The sequence below is a fragment of the Notamacropus eugenii genome, chromosome 2 (genome assembly GCF_028372415.1).
Source record: "Notamacropus eugenii isolate mMacEug1 chromosome 2, mMacEug1.pri_v2, whole genome shotgun sequence".
Lineage (NCBI taxonomy): Eukaryota > Metazoa > Chordata > Mammalia > Diprotodontia > Macropodidae > Notamacropus > Notamacropus eugenii.
In genome coordinates this window covers 520345013-520365672 of record NC_092873.1, presented here as the reverse complement: position 1 = coordinate 520365672, position 20660 = coordinate 520345013, and the positions used below count along the sequence as shown (strand labels likewise).

The 20660-nt window shown below is 36.8% G+C and overlaps 1 pseudogene; it reads left to right on the top strand.

Annotated features, from left to right (window-relative positions):
* Window positions 1-379: 379 nt before the first annotated feature.
* LOC140523240 (cytochrome P450 2J2-like) overlaps window positions 380-20660 on the top strand; it is a 32493-nt pseudogene continuing 12212 nt past the window's right edge.

Sequence of the window (20660 nt, the reverse complement as noted above, 5' to 3'; positions counted from 1 at the left end):
ATACATAGATAGAGGAAACGGTTATATAGCAAATGATGTGATGATAAAAATGTGACTCAAGCATATGAAGAGATTGTAACAGGAGACGTGAAAAGGAAGAAGCAGAAAATGATAAATTACATCACAGGAAGAAGTACAAAATTATATTATAGTAGAGGGAAAGAGGGGAGGGAGATGAGCATTGTTTTAGAGGGAGTCTTATCTGATTTGGTACAAGGAGGGAACAATAAACTTAAGTATATAAATCTAACTCTATAGGCAGTAGGAGGGGACAGGGGAGAAAAAGAGAGGGGAAGCTAAAAGGGAGGGAAGAAGTAGTAAGGGTAAAGGGGAATAAAAGGGAGGGGGTGCTGAAAGAAGGAAGAGAAGAGTATGGAAAATGGTGGTCAATAGTGAAAACTCTGCTGAGGAGGCGAAGGGAGATATGGGATCTAAAAGCATAAACAGTGGGAAAGAGGATGGAGGGAAAGACACACATGGTAATCATAACTGTGAATGTGAACGGAATAAACTCTTCCATAAAATGGAGATGGATGGCAAAATGGATTAAAAGCTATAATCCAACAATATGTTGTCTACAAGAAGCACATTTGAAATGGGGGAATACACACAGAGTAAAGGTAAAAGGTTGGAGCAGAATATATTGTGCTTCAGCTGATGTAAGAAAAGCAGGGGCAGCAAACTTAATCTCAGACAAAGCAAAAGCAGAAATTGACCTAATCACAAAAGATAAAGCAGGAAACTATATACTGTTAAGAGGTACCATAAACAATGAAGCAATATCGTTATTAAACATGTATGCTCCAAGTAGTGTAGCATCCAGATTTTTAGAGGAGAGGTTGGGGGAGTTGAAGGAAGAAATAAACAGCAAAACTCTACTAGTGGGGGACCTCAAACTCCCCATCTCTGAACTTGATAAATCCAGCCTTAAAATAAACAAGAAAGAAGTTAAGGAGGTGAATAAAACTCTGAGTAAGGTAGTTATGACAGATATCTGGAAAAAACTGAATGGGAATAGAAAGGGTTATATCTTTTTCTCAGTGGTACACGGCAAATATACAAACATTGACCATGTTCTGGGGCATAAAAACCTCACAATTCAGTACAAAAAGGCAGAGATAGTCAATGCATCCTTTTCAGATCATAATGTAATATAAATTATATTTAACAAAAGGTTGTGGAAAGATAAAGCAAAAGTTAATTGGAAACCAAATAATGTAATCCTAAAGAAGAAGAGGGTTAAACATCAAATCATAGAAACAATCAACAATTTCATTCAAGAGAATGACAATAATGAGACAACCTACAAAATCTTGTAGGATACTGCAAAAGCAGTTCTTAGGGGAAGCTTTATATCTTTGAAGGCCTACATAAATAAAATAGAGAAAGTGGAGATCAATGACTTGGACATGCAGCTGAAAAAGCTAGAAAACGAACAAATTGAAAATCCCCAAGTAAATATCAAATTACAAATACTGAAAACCAAAGCAGAGATTAATCAAATTGAAATTAAGAAAACCATTGAATGAATACATAAAACTAATAGTTGGTTTTATGAAAAGCTAATGAAATTGACAAACATTTGGTGAATTTGATTAAAAAAAGAAAGAAGAAAATCAAATTACCAATATAAAAAGTGAAAGGGGTGAAGTCATCTCCAATGAGTAAGAAATTAAAATAATAATTAGAAATTACTTTGCCCAACTTTATGCCCATAAATTCAACAGCCTAAATGAGATGGATGAGTGTTTTAAAAAAAAAAAAATATATATATATATATATATATATATATATATATATATATATATATATATATATATATATATATATATATATAAATTGCCCAAAACAACAGAAGAGGAAGTTGAATACTTAAATAACCCTATCTCAGAAAAAGAAATTGGACAAGCCATCAATGAACTCCCTAGGAAAAAAATCTCCAGGGCTGGACCGATTTACAAGTGAATTCCATCAAACATTTAAAGAACAGTTAATTCCAATACTGTATAGAATATTTGGAAAAATTGAGGAAGAAGCAGTCCTCCCAAATTCTTTATATGATAAAAATATGGTTTTGATACCTAAACCAGGAAGAGACAAAGCAGAGAAAGAAAATCATAGACCAATTTCTCTAATAAATATAGAGGCAAAAATTTTAAATACTATTTTAGTAAAAAGAATACAGCAACTTATCACAAGAATAATACATTATGATCAGGTAGAATTCATACCAGGAATGCAGGGCTGGTTCAATATTAGGAAAACTATTAGCATTATTGACCACATCAACAAAACTAACAAAAACCACATAATTATCTCAACAGATAAAGAAAAAGTTCTTGATAAACTACAACACCCATTCCTATTAAAAACAGTGAAAATCATAGGAATAGTGTTCACTTTCTATAAAATAGAAAAGGTTATCTAACTAAAACCTTCAGCAAGCCTTATATGCAATGGAGATAACCTAGATGTATTTCCAATAAGATGAAAGGTGAAACAAAGTTGTCCATTATAGCCACTGTTTTTCAATATGGTACTAAAAATATTAGCTGTAGCAATCAGAGAAGATAAAGAAACTGAAGGAATTAGAATAGACAAAGAAGAAACTAAGTTATCACTCTTTGCTGATGATATGATGATATAATTAGGGAATCCCAGAGATTCAAGGAAAAAGCTACTTGAAATAATAAACAATTTTCGCAAAGTGCAGGTTAAAAAATAAACCCACACAAATCTTCTGCATTTCTATGTATTAGTAACAAACACCAAGAGATAGAAAGAGAAATCCCATTTAAAGCTAGGATAGACAGTATAAAATATTTGGGAGTTTACCTGCCAAAACAGACCCAGGGATTCTGTGAACACAATTACAAGACACTTCATACAAATAAAGTCAGACCTAAGCAAGTGGAAAAATATCAGTTGTTCATGGGTAGGCCGAGCCAATATAATAAAAATTTACTTATTTAGTGCCATACCAATCAAACTATCAGACAATTATTTTCTAGAGCTGGCAAAAATAATATCAAAATTTATCTGGAAGAACAAAAGGTTCATAATATCAAGGGAATTAATGAAAAGAAATGGAAGGGAAGGTGACCTATTGCTACTAGATTTCAAATTGTATTATAAAGTATCAATTTTCAAAACCACTTGGTACTGGCTAAGAAACAGAAGGGTAGACAAGTGGAATATGCTAGGTACTTAAGACCCAGTAGTCAATGAATATAGTAACCTACTGTTTGATAAACCCAAGGACCCCAGCTTCTGGGATAAGAACTCACTGCTCGACAAAAATTGCTGGGAAACTGGAGAACAGTGTGGTGGAAACTAGGCATAGACCAATGCCTGACACGATACACAAGAATAAAATCCAAATGGGTACATGATCTAGGCATAAAAATTGATACTATGGACAAATTGGTGGAGCAATGAATAGTGTATATATCAGATTTATAGAAAAGGGAAGAACTTTTCACTAAAGAAGAGGCAGAAAGCGTTATGAAGTACAAGATGGATAATTTTGATTACATTAAACTGAAAAGTTTTTGCACAATCAAACCCAATGCAACCAAGATTTGGAGGGATACAGAAAACTGGGAAAGAATTTTTGGAGCTAGCGTTTGTGATAAAGGCCTCATTTTTAGAATATAGAGAACTGAGTCAAATGTACAGAAATATGTCATTCCCCGATTCATAAATAGTAATGTAAGTATGGGAATTTTATTCCAATTGTTCCAATTATATTTGAATTTTATCTTAATTTACTCTAGTTATGTTAGAATTTTATTCTAATTATCCCAATTTATTCCAAATCTATTGGAATTTTATTCTAATTATTCCAATAAAGTTGAAATTATTTTCTAATTCAAGTTCACAGACCCACTGAAATCTATCCACATGTCCCTCGGGGTCCTTGGACCCCAGGTTTAGAGCCCCTCTATGTTAGTTCTCAAGCCCATTGAGAGGCAGTTTTTAACAGGTAGCAGAGTGCTGACTTGAAGTCAGCTGAGCCAGGTTTCAATGAAGGCTCTGAAACTTACAAAGAGCTGTGGGATCTTGTCAGTTTCCTGGCCTCCCTAGTCCTCAGCTTGCTGCTCTCCTAAGCAAGATAAGATTCTGGGTCACTTTCTTCCCCATAGAATTGTCCCTGTGACTTGGAGTGGGTTTGATTTCTGGATGGGTCTGCTGTGTGTTGAGCCTTCCCAGGCAGCTGTGGTCAAGCTGTCTCTCTGTTTCCCAACAGACAAGCTTAGTCTTATTTTCAGGAGGGTAGGGGGTAAGATGGTGGGGGTTAGGTGTTTGTTCTCTTGAGGCAGGCCCTGGCAGAGGGCTGGGGTACAGAGGGGAGGCTGGCACTCCCTTGAGCTCTCACTGCTTGGACTATAAAGCCAGCCCAGGCAGAGCTCCAAGGGGACAAAAACAGCTTGAATTTGTTTCTCATGAGAACACTGTTCCTGCTGGCCCTAAAGTTGTTGCTATTAATTCAGGAAGAGGAAGAGTGAGGAGGGGCTTGCTTTTTCTGGTCTTGGTGCCCAAGCTGGGGAAAGATGCAGCTCTCTCTGGGAACTATGCTCCCTTCTCTTTGGGAAAGAGCCCCCCTGCAGACTCTCCTTTTCCTCTCTGCCATCCTCCTGATCCTGGCACAGTGTCTACAGAAAAGGAGGCAGCATCCCAACTATCCCCCTGGCCCTCCTACACTCCTTATATTGGGCAACGTCTTCAAGATCGACTTTAAAAACCCCAACATCACCATGCAAAAGATAAGGGTGAGATGAGAGGGTGAGAATCCAGTGGAGGGGGTGCCCTGGGAATCAGGGCTCCGAGGAATGTGCTGGATTGGGTAGCTACAAGCCTGGGTGTCCAGTCCTGCTCTGGCCCTACTGGGAAGAGTTTCTCATTTGGAGCTTAGAGGGCTTGGGTTCACATCTTCTTCTGACCTGTGGGACCTGGAGAAAGTCATATGCTCATCACTTCTGGAGTGTGTCATTGTTGACATTTTATGTAGTAAGGATTGGATGGATCCTGAAGTCCCTTCTGACTCAATTTCTGTGATTCAGAACCAATGAGATAATAATGGTAAAGTGCTTTGTACAGTGATTGGCACACAATAAACATTATAGAAATGTTAGCTATTATTATTATTATATCTGTATAGCAATAGGTGAGCTCCTTGAGAGACCATCTTTAGCTTTTTGGATCCCCACTGCTCAGCACAGAACCTGGCACATGGTAAGCACTTAATAAATGTTCATTAATAGACTGATTGGAAGAAATTGCACAGGCAGCCTCTAAGATCCCTTCAAACTCTACAATCAGAGGTACTTAACTTGGGCCATGGAGTTTTAGTTAAGAACATTATTTTCTGTCATTACATTTTAATGTACTTGGTTTCGTTTAAAATTCTATATATTTTATTATATGCATTTAAAAACTTCACTGTCTGAGGCCCTTGAAGCAGAAGACATGCATTTTTGAGCTTTATCAAGCTGAAATGGCTTCAGACAGGGGTGTGGTGACATAATCTCAGAGGGTCTATGACCTGAGGATAAGCCTTGCTAAAATCAGAGAAGCTCATGACCATGTTGGTAGGAACAATGCTTAGTTTTTCCCCAGTCTCTCAAAGACCATGTATTGAGTTTTGAATGGACTTTGATGGCTCTCAGTGGGGGAAAGACCCAATCAATCAATTAACAAATATTATGTAAGCACCTGCTAAGTGTCAGGTACTGGGCTAGGGCTGTATTTGAAGAAAAAAACATAAAACTGGCCCTGCCCTCTGGGAGCTTGCTTTCTACTACTTCCAATGAACTTGCTAATGGTTCAAATGTTGACCTCTAGGTCTTTCCCCCATAATAAACTCAGAGTTGTTCTTTGTCATATATTCCTGCCCCAGCATACTGCCTTAACTGTAGCAGCCACTTCAGAGCTAGATTATACTGCCTCTTCCCCTGAAGCTTTTGGAAATCTCAGTTTCCATCAAAGCTCAGCTTCAAGGGGCCATCTCCTCCAGGAAGTCATCCTGATTCCTCCCAAGTGCTAGTGTCCCCTGAAATCACTTAAAATTAAAAAAAAAATAAAATGTACATATTGTATATTTGCTTACATATTCACAGATCATTTCCTTCCCATTCCAATTCCTCAAGGAAAGGAACTTCTTGACAGTTGTGACTGTCTGCTCAGCTCCTAACACAGGGCTTGGGATACAGTTAAATGATTAAGTGTTGGCGTGATCTGAACTGAATTTAATGGAATTGGATCAGACTGAATTGAGTGGATTCCATTAGAATTGCTGTTTCACATTGCTAGAATGTCATCTGATGACAGTATAGACTAAAAATAGCCTGAAAAGCCATGGAAATTTGCAACTCAAACTAATTCTTTTTCAGTTTTCCAGGGAATATGGAGATATTTTCTGCACCCATGGTGGCAGCCTTACTTTCATGATGGTAACTGGATTGCCACTAATCAAGGAGGTCCTAGTCAAACAGGATGAGGTGTTTATTGATAGTCCATGATTTCCTATCCACTTCCATATCTTTAAAACACTTGGTGAGTTCTTTGAATTACGAGAAATATTTTTCATCTCCAGGATTTTTCAAAAGATATCTGACTCCTGTACTTCATCATTCCTGAAGGTTTCAATCAATTATAGTCACCTCATGACTAGAAGAGATATGATAGAAAAAAAGAGTTTTGAAGTTTCCTTCCTTCATGTCTGAGAGTTGTGGGAGAGGAATAGGATGGAGGGGGAGGACAATGAAAATGGTGAAAGGGGTTCAAATCCATCCCAGAGAATGATTAGTTGTATGAGCTTCGAGTATTTAACTTCAGTACAAGAAGAGTAAGTTGGAGAGTAAGGAGATACATGATGACTGTCTTCAAGTGATCATTATGATTTCTTTCTTTGGATACAGATAATGTCTCCATAAACTGGTGTGTGTGTGTGTGTGTGTGTGTGTGTGTGTGTATACATTATAGTTTCAGGTATCTATAATAGACAAATGACCTGCTCAAAGTAATTCTTAAAATAATGTTCTTACTGTATATATTTTTACTTGGTAATGCTCATTTCACTCTTCTGTATTTCATGCAAATCTTTCCATGTTTTTTTTTGTCTAATGTCATGCCATGACATGCATGTGAAATGGATTTAAGTGAGGCAATGCAGTGCAAAACCACCAACCTCACATTCTCCTCCAGAGCCATCTGGGGTTCAGTGGTGAGATATAGATCAGAAAGACTGGAGATAGCCCCAGATGTAATAGGAGACCTTGACCTTTTCAAACTCAGGTCTTTAACAGGTCTCAGTTTGACTGAGGCAACACCCTTTTAGTGATTAAGGATAGGCAAAAAATAAAGCACACAATGACATCTTTACCTAGTCACATAGAGAAATAAAAAAGAATTTGGGAGGTGAAGACCCTTGGGATTTCTGATCAAAACAAAAACATTTGCTATTTACATTCACTCTGAGTCAATCAGGGCCCCAGTGACCAAGTAGGGTTTGACCTGGGTTAGAGTTATTTTAAATAGTTTCTTTTTTACTATCTCTTCTTGCAAAGTTTTGTATGTGATATATAAGAAGATTGCTGATGAATGTGGATTTACTTTAAATCTCCCTACTTTGCTAAAATCATTCATTGATTCCTCTAACTTTTTAGTTGACTCTGGGATTTGCGATTTAAATCATCATATCATCTGCAAAAAGAGATGGTTTTATTACCTCATTCCCTATTCTGATTCCTCTTATTTACTTTTCTTCTCTCATTACTATTGCTAGGATTCCCAATACAGTACTGAGTAACACTGGTGACCGTGGGCATCCCTCTTTTCCACCTGATCTTGTTGCCAATGCCTGTAGTTTATTCCCATTACAAATAATGCTTGCTGATGGTTTTAAATAATTGCTTTTTATCAATTTAAGGAAAAATCTATTTATACCAATATATCATTTTAATAGAAATAAGCGTAGTACTTTATCAAGAATATTTTCTGCATCATATGATTGTATTTGTTTTATTGCTGATATAATCAATTATGTTAATAGTTTTCTTTATGTTAAACTGTTCCTGCATTCCTGGTATAAATCCCACTTGATCATCTTTTTAACATATCATTGTAATCTTTTAGTTAGAATTCTGTTTAGGATATTTGCATCCACATTCATTAATGGAATGGGTCTACAATTTTCTTTTCCTGTTTTTGTTCTTCATGGTTTAGGCATCAGTATCATATTTGTATACAGAGGAAGCTGGGTGGCGGGGGTATGGGAACAAAGATGAAGAATTTATCATTGATTATAGATACTTATTTTTCTATTACTGAGAGAACAGGAGGAGTATTAATGCTGCTGTGAATTAAAGAATGAAGGCATAGAATTGAAGTCCATGGTAAAATATCTTCTAGAAGAAGGAAGCATAGACATCAGCCCTAATTTCAACTTGCTGGTAGAAGAGAGAAGACAAAGGTTTGGAAAAGTCATTGTAAAGATTTTGACAGGGAGTCATTAAGGGCAGAGTAGAAGAATTGGCCAGGCATAGTAAGGGTCCAATTAGAGTTAGGTACTGTCAGACTGGATCCTTCCAGTTTGGACATTCTGAGGGTCTGTGATTCTTTACCACGTCATCAATGTCCCTTCAGCCAATCTTTCCATCTTTATCTGTGACATATCATATTCATGTCCCCACACTTCACCTAAACAAGTCTAGGCACTGTTTCTCAAATGTACCTCCCTTACCCACAGCCTAGTCATAGAATCACAGATTTACAGATGGAAGGAAACTTAGAGGTCACCCATTTCAACCTCCATCCTCATTTTACAGATGAGATCATTGAAGCTGAGAGCTCATAAATATTAGAGTCATGATATAAACCCAGGTAGTCTTAACTTCAAGTCCAAAGTTCTACCTTGTGAATGATGCCTGTACTCTATGCTATTCCCTTCATGTAGAATATTCTTCTTCCTCTCCTCTTAGACTCATGAAATTTTTCAAGCACCAGTTCAGACTCTTAACTTCTCCATGAAGCTTTCCCTTGTCAATAATAAATTCTCCTGTGTCTGATATCAAGGAATTTTGTACTACTCTTGAACATGTGTATTAATCCATAATAATGGCTCATATCACTGCTTAGCACAGTACCCAAGACATAATAATAAAAGTTTGTTGATAGATATTTATGCATTTATGGAGGAGTTTCTGTCTTACCTTGCCAACAAGATGGAAATTTAATTTCCAGTAGAGCTCAGGCATTCTAACACTGCCTGTATCTCTATCATGGCTTTATGCAAGGTTTAGGGCATCTTCATTCCCTGTAACAAAAATATTTCTTGAATGAATGAGTGAAAGGGTTCATAGTACATACTTTGGTATTTGAGAGAATTGTGGAATCTCAGAGGCACAACCTACTTAGTGACCCTACAGACCTCTGAACCTTCACATCTTCCTCTGTTTTGTCCTTAGGACTTGCAGGTATCACCATGTGCCCTACAGTCAAACTTGAAGTGTTATTTCCCTAATTAGTGTGTGAGTTCTTGGGAGCAGGAGCTGTAGCCCTTACTCTTTGTATACCCAGTGCAGTGTTTGGCATATAGTAGCTGCTTTTTTAAGTGCCTATTCAATTGAATTCCATTGCTGGTAGAGGGAATAACCACATCAGTGAAATTACAGATCTTTTGAAATGTTTATATAAATTATTATTATTATTATTATTATTATTATTATTATTATTATTATTATTATTATTAAGGATTAATGACATCTAATGGCCAAGAGTGGAAACAGCAAAGAAGATTTGCCTTAATGACAGTAAGAAACTTTGGTTAGGGAAAGAAGACCCTGGAAGATCAGATCCAGGAGGAGGCCAGATGTCTCATTGAGGCTATCAGGGAAGAAAAAGGTGAGCACTGGTCAGGCAGGGATATTTTCAATTGCTTCTGATTATCCTTTTACAAAATTATCATTAAAGAGAATCTGTAACTGTGGATGGGAGGAACAGGGGAAAAGAGGTCATCCCAATTCCAGAGACAGACAAAATTTCCCCCAGCCTTTGTGAAAGTCTTCAAAGACTCAACACTGTCCTCTAGGAAAAAAATGAGAGAGTAAGCAATGAAAGGAACCCCTTAATGGTTCATTCTCTTAAGTGGCATTACCATTATTTTTTTCCATCCACACATAGACCCTCCATGTGTCAATTCTTCAAGGCCTGGAGGCCTGCCTTGACTGGACACTCCAGGAACTCCTACACAACCATACATAGACACACAGCCCTGCCTCTATTCTCTCTTGCTGCCCTCCTCTAACTCTTTTTGCTTCCTAATCATTCTTCTTCCTTTCTACTTAGAACACACACACACACACACACACACACACATACACACATAAGTTGCTATCTTTATTTTTTTTAAAAAAATTATTATTTTTAATTATCTATTTATTTCCTTTTCATCTTTTTCTTTCTCTCACTGGAAAAACCAAAACCCTAGTAACAAATACACATAGTCAAGCAAAAGCAATTCTTACATTGGCCATCCCCAGAAACACAAATGTCATTGTGTAATCTAAGCCATCACCTGTCTGTCAGGATGTGGGTGGCAGGACTCATTGTTGGTCCTCTGGAATTGGGGCCGGTATTGTATGGTTCCAAGCTCTTAAGTCTATAAGAGTTATTTCTTTTCCCAATGTTGTTATTGCAGAGACATTCATTCTTCTGCACTTCCTCCTCTTTCTCTGCTTCTTTTTCCTTCTCTTTTTCCTCCCACCCTCCTCCACTCCCCCTTTCTCTTCCTCCTCTCTTGCTTTCTCTTATTATCTTAGCCTTTGGATATGAATGAACCTTGGAGCCCATCAGTACAACCTTCCATCCCATTCTGCACATGAGAAAACTGAGGAGTAGAGCAGTTAAGTGACTTGCCCAAGGTCACTTAATCACTGCCACTTAGTCAGTCAATAAATATTTATCAGGTGCCTACTCTATTCCAGGCACTGTGCTAAATCTTAGGGTGATAAAGAAAGGAAAAAGAGAGCCCCTGTCCTCAAGGCGCTCCTAGTATGAGAGGAGAGACAACATGCAACAACTATGTACAAACACAATATAAACAGGAAAAACTGGAAATAATCAACAGAGAGAAGATGCCAGAACTAACATTATCCAGCTAATAGATGTCTGAAGTAGTCCAGGTCTTCCAGGCTCCAGATCCAGAACCCTACATACTACCTTATACTGTCTCCCTTCCTTATTCATTTTCTCATATATTTTCTTTTCATCCCAGTATCCCCAGTCATTATTTCAACTCTACTGTTCACATACCTGTATGTAGTAATAGGTATTGGCATATACATACAAACATATATGGACACGTGTCCATTACACAGATGGGCATATTTTGTGAACCTATGCACATGATATCACATATAGAATCATAGAGAGTAGAAGGGCCCTCAAAGATCATCTAGTCCAATTATCTCATTCTACTGATGATATATGGAGGCAAAGCCAGATAAATAACTTACCCAAAGCCACAGGTAACCTATGCTGAAACAAAATATGCCAATTAAATCCCAAGACTAGAGTAAACATTAGAAAATGAACATGTTCTTTTCTTTTTCTCACATCTATCTAAGCAGTAGCTGGTCATAGACAGTAATATTAAAGTGGATGTGTGCTGGCAGGTATGGGGGGAGGAATAAAGAAAAATTGTTTAAGAGAAAAAGGTAGAAAGCTCTGCTGGATTCCTTTAAAGAACATGAGTGAAATTAAGAGCAACTTGTTCCCTTTCTCTTCTGATCAACAAGACAGCCCTTTGATCCCCACTTTCAGATCAACAATGCTGTTTCCAATATCACCTGCTCCATAAATTTTGGACATTGCTTCGACTACCATGATTCTGAGTTTCGAGAGTTGTTGAAGAGTTTGGATAATGTCACAGTGCTTGAAGCCACATGGGAGTGTCAGGTAACAGACTATCCCTTCCCAGACAGGGCACGCTCAGTCTCAATTTGACCCTGTACTCCCTCCACAGTAAAAGAAACATGAAAAGAAACACAGGTATGAGAGCTTGAGAGGAGCTCAGGCAGTTTGGGTAGGAGTTCCTCTAAGCAGTAAAAGGGGCTGAACAGATGAGAGGAAAGAAATAAGAATTTTATAAATAGTGACATGAAAGAACATGCTTGGGGGACCCAATGCTTTTCCAGAACACTGTGATCTTCAAAGAACAGGAAACACATTTCTATAAAGTTTTTAAGTTTTTATAAGATCATTACTAAAATTATCAATTTACAAACATTTATTAAGAGCCTACTGTGTGCCAAGTACTGTGCAAGGAGATGTGGTTACAATGACAAAAATGAAAGCCACTGACCTGAGGTGATTTATGTTCTACTGGAGGAGAAAACATGACTCTGAGTGAGCGTATATGCAAATATATAAATACAATGAGAAAAGTTTTGGTATTGGCTGCATTGAAAGTCAGGAGGCCCAGGAAAAGCTTCCTGAAGAAGCTGTTTCTTGATTAGAGTTTAAGGGAAACCAAGAATTTTGTCCTTACCTCTTCAAAGGAAGGAGGAAAGAGAGGGAGAGGGAAGGAGGTTCAGAGACAAATAGACAGCTGAGAAACAGAATGAAAGAGACAGAGACAAGAGACCCAATCAGGGAGAGGTGGATTCAAGGGCTTACTTGTAAGGTAAGGTTTGTAAAGATTTTTATATATATTAGCTCCCATCTCAGTACTTTGCACTGGCTGTCTCTCATGCCTGGAATGATCTCCCTTCCCACCTCCAGCTCTTGGTTTCCTTTAAGAATTAGCTCAAATTTCACCTTCTATTGAAGCTGCTAACACCTTCTGCTCTGAGATTACCTTTCAACCACTCTGCATTCTGCATATATCTTGCATATACTGGTGTCTCTCCCATTACAATGTGAGGTATTGGAGGACAGTGACTGGAATTTTTTCCCCTCTCTTTATATAACTAACATTTATCACAGTGCCTGGCACATAGTTGATATTTATTAAATGCTTGTTGATCAACAGATTTATTTAGACCCTCACAATAACCCTTTGAAATAATTGTTATTATTACTCCCATTTTACAGATAAGGAACGTGAGACTGAGAGAAATTAATGACTTGTCCCACAGCTAATAAGTGTCTGAGGCAGAATTCTGACTCCGGTCTTCATGTCTTACCCCAGCACGCCATCTGACTCATGATTTTACTTAACTCCTCAGGAGTCTGGCTATGGAGGAAAATGAGGGAAGGGAGTAATTAACATTTTGTCTCATTTCCCTAAGAGGAACAAAATGGAAATTCAAGAGAAGGGAATTCTGTGGGGCTTAAATGGAAATACAGGCCCAAGTGCTATCAATTTCCCTAGAAAAATATCTCTCCCCGCCTTCTTTGTAGGTTGTGAGAATGCCTACATTGGTGACATCTTGAAAGAGTTACTTAGGTGTATCAGGACATGGCCAAGGGACTGTTGTGTGAGGCAAAGATGGTTGAACGCCAGCCTGAGTACTAAGCCTCAGGCTAGACAGGGGTTACAGGGAGGTTGGATTGAATGGTTAGACATGGAATTAGGGTAAATTTCATGACCCTGTTCTGACTCAGGGTGAGAAAGATGAAAAGACAAGGCAGCCTGACAGGAAATGACACTCATTCCTCCTCCCCCTGCCCTCTTTCATATTATTTAGCTCTACAATATGTTTCCTTGGATAATGAAATTCCTGCCAGGATCTCACCAGGAGATCTTTAGAGAATGGAAGAAGCTACAGTCCTTTGTAAAACTTGTGATCAAACAACATAAGGAAGATCTAAACCCAGAGGAGACCCTAGACTTCATTGATGCTTACCTGAAGGAGCTGTCCAAGGTAATGCAGATAACAGAGAGTGGGCATTGTGTCTAAAACAAAAAAAAAAGTGTAGAGTTTGGGGGATGTGTGTTAAAATATTTCAACATCAAAATGTAAATATCGTGCCTCAACAACAACCCTGAGAGTTAAAGAGTAAAAGTAATGGAGCTTGCTAGAGGAGAGCTCATGATTTTTATTTGGAACTAGAAGGGACCATAGGGCTCACTGAGATCAACCCCCTGATTTTATGTGAATGAAAACTGAGGCATAGAGAGGTTAGTTAATGTGTTCCAGTCACACAGTTATTAGGAAACTGAGGCTGGATTTGAACCCAATTCTTTCTGTGTCCAAGTCTAATGTCCTTTTAATTAGAACCTACTTCGAGTGAGATTGTCTAGACTTAAGTATTTCATCCCTAGAAATTCATCTCTCTGCACCTCACTGTTTCCATCTATAACATTAAGATATTCTATCTACCCATAACCCTATTCAGAATTATTGTCTCTATGTTCACCACACTATAAAAATTAGCTGTATTTTCAATTTTATATGCACAATTAAAGTACAACCACCTTTGTTAATATGTGCAATAGTCAAACATGTAGGCAGCATTGCAGCCCAAGTCATTTCTGAGGATTATAAACAGATTAAAATATAACTTAGACATACTTAATAAAATAAATAAAAATACATTAGAACATAGATAACATAAGTCAATATGCAGCACCCAGGGATCCTTCCCTGTGGTTTAATGGATACATTTCATTTTAAGTTTGACATTGTTAGAGTTCCATTCCAGCTTCAAGATTTTGTCATTATGTCCCGTATAGTTCAAAAATGCTGGACCTCTCTTTGGATTCCTCATCCTGAATTCATCAGTTAAGTTTACCTGGGAACAAATGATTTCTCTAAGTCTCAATATCTTCATTTGAAAAATGAGTACAATATTATTGGCACTACCAACCCCACAGGATTATGGGAAAAGTAGTTGACAAACTGTAAAGCATTTCAATACTACTGGTTCTCTTTTTATTAAATCAGTCAATCAATTGGAGTAAAATATCTATTACAACCCATAAAAATAAAAAAGCCAAGAAATGACAATAAAACAACTGCTTAGATGTATATGGTACTTCAAGGCTTACAAAATGTTTTAGATTTTTTTCCCCTCTCCAAGCAATCCCATGAGATAGCTACCATAGGTATTATCTCCATTTCACAGATAAAGAAACTGAAACCAAAAGAGAATAAAAAATTTATCCTAACCAACATGGAGCATGGACATATGTACTCTACTCTTTTGATTTAGTGCTCTATTTTGAGAGCATGAAATAGGTGAGGGATGAATCTAGAACTAAAGGTAGATCATTGAGGCCAGTGGAGCCAAAAGAGCAGTGTAAATGCAGGGACTGACTACAGTTCTCCTACAAACCCCTCCAAATCCCTTTAAAAAATGATTCTAAACAAATTCTAGAGCATCATAGTTCATAAAAAGATGGCGTGAAAGAAATTCCAGCCAATACAACCCACAAGGAAAGCAGGAAAGGTCTGTTGCACCAGGCTGAAAGAGGAATGTAGTCCAGAGAAGAACAGGCCCCAGGAAAGCCAGAGCAAGCCTTGGGACAACTGAATTGCTGGCAACTGTGAGAGTTTCCAGACTTCCTGGCCCAGACAAACCAGGGACAACTTAGAAGGTCAGTAAGAAGAGTCTGTCATGCCAGGGTGGGAGTGGAACACAGTCCTGGGCAGGCCGCTCCAGCACAGCACAGCCCCAGCAGGCTAGGAGCAAGCCTTGGGAATGATTGAATCAGTAGTGATAGCTGCAGTGGTGGCTGCAGACACAGTGTTGGCTTCTCTGGCTCCCAGTCCACAGGCAGTAAGGGGGTCAGAAGGAGATAATAAGGGTCTCTTTGTTAGCAGTGAAGTAGGACCCTGTTACTTTGTGCGCACTTGGATCATGTCCCAGTCCTGAGTGGCAGTCCTGGGGTGAGGAGGAGCACTGACATAGCAGATTTCATGGCAGCAGTGGAGAGGGAACCCTCCTCACAGTTCCAGAGCAGAAAAGAGTGCTTGTGGTCACTCACAAATGAGAGCACAGGCCAAGGGAGGAGTAAACACCTCTCCTTAGATTGTAGCACCTTGGGAGAACTGAAAACTTACAGGTCCCTAGAAATATCTTGGAAAATAGCTGCACAAAACCCCTGAAGCTTGGGAGAGTGTGCCCTCCACCCTGGAAGCCGAGCTCCACTTTAAGAAAGAGTTAAAGGTCAAGAAATAGGCAGGGGAAAGGAGCAAAAATGGGAAAAAAACAAAAACAAGGCTGAGCATAGACAGTTATTATGGGGCCAAGGAAGATCAAATCACTCGTGCAGAAGATACAAAGCCAAAGTTCCTACATACAAAGCCTCTATGAAGAAAATAAGGAAGGTCATCCAGACAACTATGTTGCACATGATAGTGCCCTGGACTTGGGATGAGAAACACCTGAGTTCAAATCTGATCTCATCCTATAATTCGTTTAACTTCTCCTTTAAAAGTAGATGTGATGTCATTTGGTACACATATTTTTTAGTATTGATATTACTTCATTTTCTATGGTACCTTTTAGCAATATGTAGTTTCTGTTCTTGTCTCATTTAATTCAATTTATTTTTTGCTTTTTCTTTGAGATCATGATGATTACTCTTGCTTTTTTTTAAAACTTCAACTGAAGCATAATATATTTTGCTTCAGCCTTTTACATTTACTTTGTGTGTGCCTATGCTTCAGATGTGTTCCTTATAAATATCACATTGTAGGATTCTGGTTTTTAATCAGTTTTGCTATTTATGGGAGAGTTCATCCTATTCACATTCACAGTTATAGTTACTATTTCCCTCCACTCCATTTCCTCCCTGTTTATACTTTTCTCTCTACCCCCTTTCACCCTTTCCATCCTCAACAGTGCGTTGCTTCTGCCCACTATCAATCTGATCCCCTTCTACCAGTGTCTCCATCCCTTCCTACTTCCCTGTAGGGTAAGATAGATTTCTATACATAGCCAAATGTGCATGCTATTCCCTCTTTGAGCAAAATCAGATGAGAGTAAGTTTCAAACAATGCTCTCCCCTCCCTTCTTTTCCTCCACTGTAATCAGTCTTTTGCACCTATTCATGTGACATAATTTGACCCATTCTGCCTCTCTCTTCCCCCAGTGCAATCCTCTTTTTTTATCCCCTAGATTATTTATGTTCTCCCATTAAAGTCAATTAAATACCCACACTCTCTGTCTCTGTCTCTCTGTCTCTCTCTGACTCTCTGTCTCTCTGTCTCTGTCTCTCTGTCTCTGTCTCTGTCTCTCTGTCTCTGTCTCTGTCTCTCTGTCTCTCTGTCTCTCTGTCTCTGTCTCTCTCTGTCTCTCTGTCTCTGTCTCTGTCTCTCTCTCTCTCTCTCTCTCTCTCTCTCTCTCTCTCTCTCTCTATATATATATATATATATATATATATATATATATATATATATATATATATATATATACATATTCCTTCTAAGAGCTCTAATAGGGATACCGTTCTTAAGAGTCACCAGTATCATCTTCCTATGTAGGGGATGTAAACCGTTTAACCTTATTGAATGAAATGTTTTCTTTTTTCTTCCTTGTCTAACTTTTTATGTTTTTCTTGAATCTTATATTTAAAAAATAAGCTATAATAGTGGAGGACCTCAACATTACCTTCTCAGGCGTGGAAATATCTAAACAAGAAAAAGAAATTAATGAGGTGAATAGAATTTTAGAAAAGTTACAAATGATAGGTCTCTGGAGAATACTGAATGCAGATAGAAAACAATATACATTTTTCTTAGCTGTACATGGCATCTACATAAAAACTGACCATGTATTAGGACATAAAAAACTCAAAATCAAATGCAGAAAGGTAAAAATATTAAATCTTCAGAATGTGTTGCAATAAAAATTACATTTATTAAAAATTAATTGAAAAATAAATAATCTAATCCTAAAGTATGAGTCAAAGAACAAATTATAGAAACAATCATTAATTTCAACAAAGAAAATGACAATAATGAGACAACATACCACAATGTATGGGATGCAACCAGAACAGTGCTTAGGTGATAATTGATATCTCTAATTGCTTGTACCAACAAAGCAGAGGAAGAGAAGTTTAATAAATTGGATATGCAACTAGAAAAATTGGAAAAAGAATAAATTTAAAATCCCCAAATAACATCCAACTGAAAATCCTGAAACTTAACGGAGAAATTAAGAAAATGGAAAGTAAGAAAATTAATAAATCAAACTAAGTGCTGGTTTTATGAAAAAGAGAAAGGAAATAGACAAAGTATTGGTTGATTTGATTGAAAAAAAGAAAGAAGAAAATCAAATTACTGGCATTGAAAATTAAAAGGGTGAATTTACTCAAATATAAGAAAATTAAAGCAATAATTACAAGCTATTTTGCCTAATTGGACACCAATAAATCTGACAACCTCAGTGAAATGGACAGTTTACAAAAATATAAAATAACTAGGTTAAAAGAAGAAATAAATTTCTTAAATAAACCCAATTTAGAAAAATGAATTGAAAAATCAATGAATTTCCTGAGGAGAAAATCCCCAGGTCCAAATGAATTTACAAGTGGATTCTACTAAAGAACAATTAATTCCACTACCATAAAAACTATTTGAGAAAATAGGTAAAAAGGAGTCCTACCAAATTCTTTTTGTGAAACATATATGGTGCTGATACCTAAACCAGGACGGGCCAAAACAGAGAAAGAAAACTACAGGCCAAATGCCCTAATAAATATTGGTGCAAAAATTTTAGCTAAAATAATAACAAGGTGATTACAGCATTATATCACAAAATTCATACACTAGAACCAGGTGGGATGTATACCGGGAAGGCAGGACTGGTTCATTGGAAAAGCTGTCAGCATAATTAACCATAACAATAACAAAACCAACAGACATCATGCAATTATCTTAATAGATGCCAAAAAAAAGTTTTTGACAAAATTCAACACCCATTCCTGTTTTTTAAAAAGCAGTAAAAAATACAGAAATAAAGGGAAGTTTCCTTAAAAAGACAAGTGGTACTTATCAAAAAAAAATTTTAAATCATAAAAAATATAATCTATAATAGGAATAAGCCAAAAGCCTTTGCAGTATGTTCAGGGATGAAACAAATATGATGTGCATTATGACCATTCTTATTCAATATCATACTAGAAATGTTAGTTTTGGCAATAAAAGAAGAAAAATGATTAGAAGAGGGAAAGAGGGAACAAAATTTTCATTCTGCAGATCATATAAGGGTATACTTAAAGAGTTCTAGAGAAAAAAATCTATTTGAAATAATTAACAACTTTAGCAAAGTCACATGATAAACACAATAAACAGACATGAAATCAACATTATATATAAATATATATTATATTTGTTCACACATATATGTATATGTGTAATATATCTATATATGTGTATATACACATGTAATATATATGTTTAATGTGTATGCATGTATGTATGTATATACATATATATGTATATACGTATTACCAACAAAGACCAACAGCAAGAGATAGAAAGAGAAATCATTTAAAATTACTGTAGACAATAAAATTTACTTGGAACCCTAGCTGCAAACACAAATAGAGGAACTCTATAAGCACATATTACAATGTACTTTCCATACAGCTAAAATCAGATCCAAACTTTTGGGAAAATATTAATTCTTCATGTGTAAGCCAGTTCAATGTAATAAAAATTACAAATCTGCCTAAATTAATTCACTTATTCAGTGTCATACCAATCAGACTACCAAAAAAATTATTTTGTAAAGCTAGAAAAAGCAACTCTATTCATCCTGAAAAACAAAAGGTCAAGAACATCAATGAAATTATTTTTTTTAAATGCAAAGGAAGGTGGCCTAGTTGTAACAGATCTCAAAATATATTTTAAAACACCAGTCATAAAAACTATCTGGTTCTGGCTTAGAAACAGAGTCATGGATCAGTGGAACTGACTAGATACACAAGACACAGTAGCAATTGACCACAGTACCCTTTGATAAACCCAAAGATATCAACTTTTAGGATAAGAACCCACTATTTGACAAAACCTACTTGGAAAACTACAAATCAGAAACTAGCTAAAGACCAATCTTACACCGTATAACAAAATATAGTCAAAATGGATACGTGATTTAGACAAAAAGAGTGATGCCAGGAACAAATTAGGAAAACAAGAAATAATATACCTGTCAGAACTATAGAGAAGGGAAGAATTTATGATCAAACAAGAAATAGAGAGCATCACAAGATGTAAAATGAGTAATTTTGATTCTAGTAAATTCAAAAGGGTTTTCACAAACAAAATCATTGTAAGCAAAATTAGAAGGAAAGCAGAAAGGTTGGAAACCATTTTATAGTCAGTGTCTCTGATAAAGGTCTCATTGCTCAACTATATAGAGAACTGAGAAAAAAATGATAAGAATACAAGTCATTTTCCAGCTGATGAATGGTCAAAGGATATGAACAAGTAGTTTTCAGATGAAGAAATGAAAGCCATTCATAATCCTATGAAAAAGTGCTCTTAATTACCATTGATTAGAAAAATGTAAATTTAAAAAACTCTGAGAAATCACCTCAAGTATGTCAGATTAGCTAATGTGAAAGAAAATGACAATGACAAATGCTAGAGAGAATGGGAAAAATTTGAAACATTAATATGTGGTTGATGGAGTTGTGAACTGATCCAGCCATTCTGGAGGGCACTTTGGAACTATGCCCAAAGGAATTCAATCTGTGC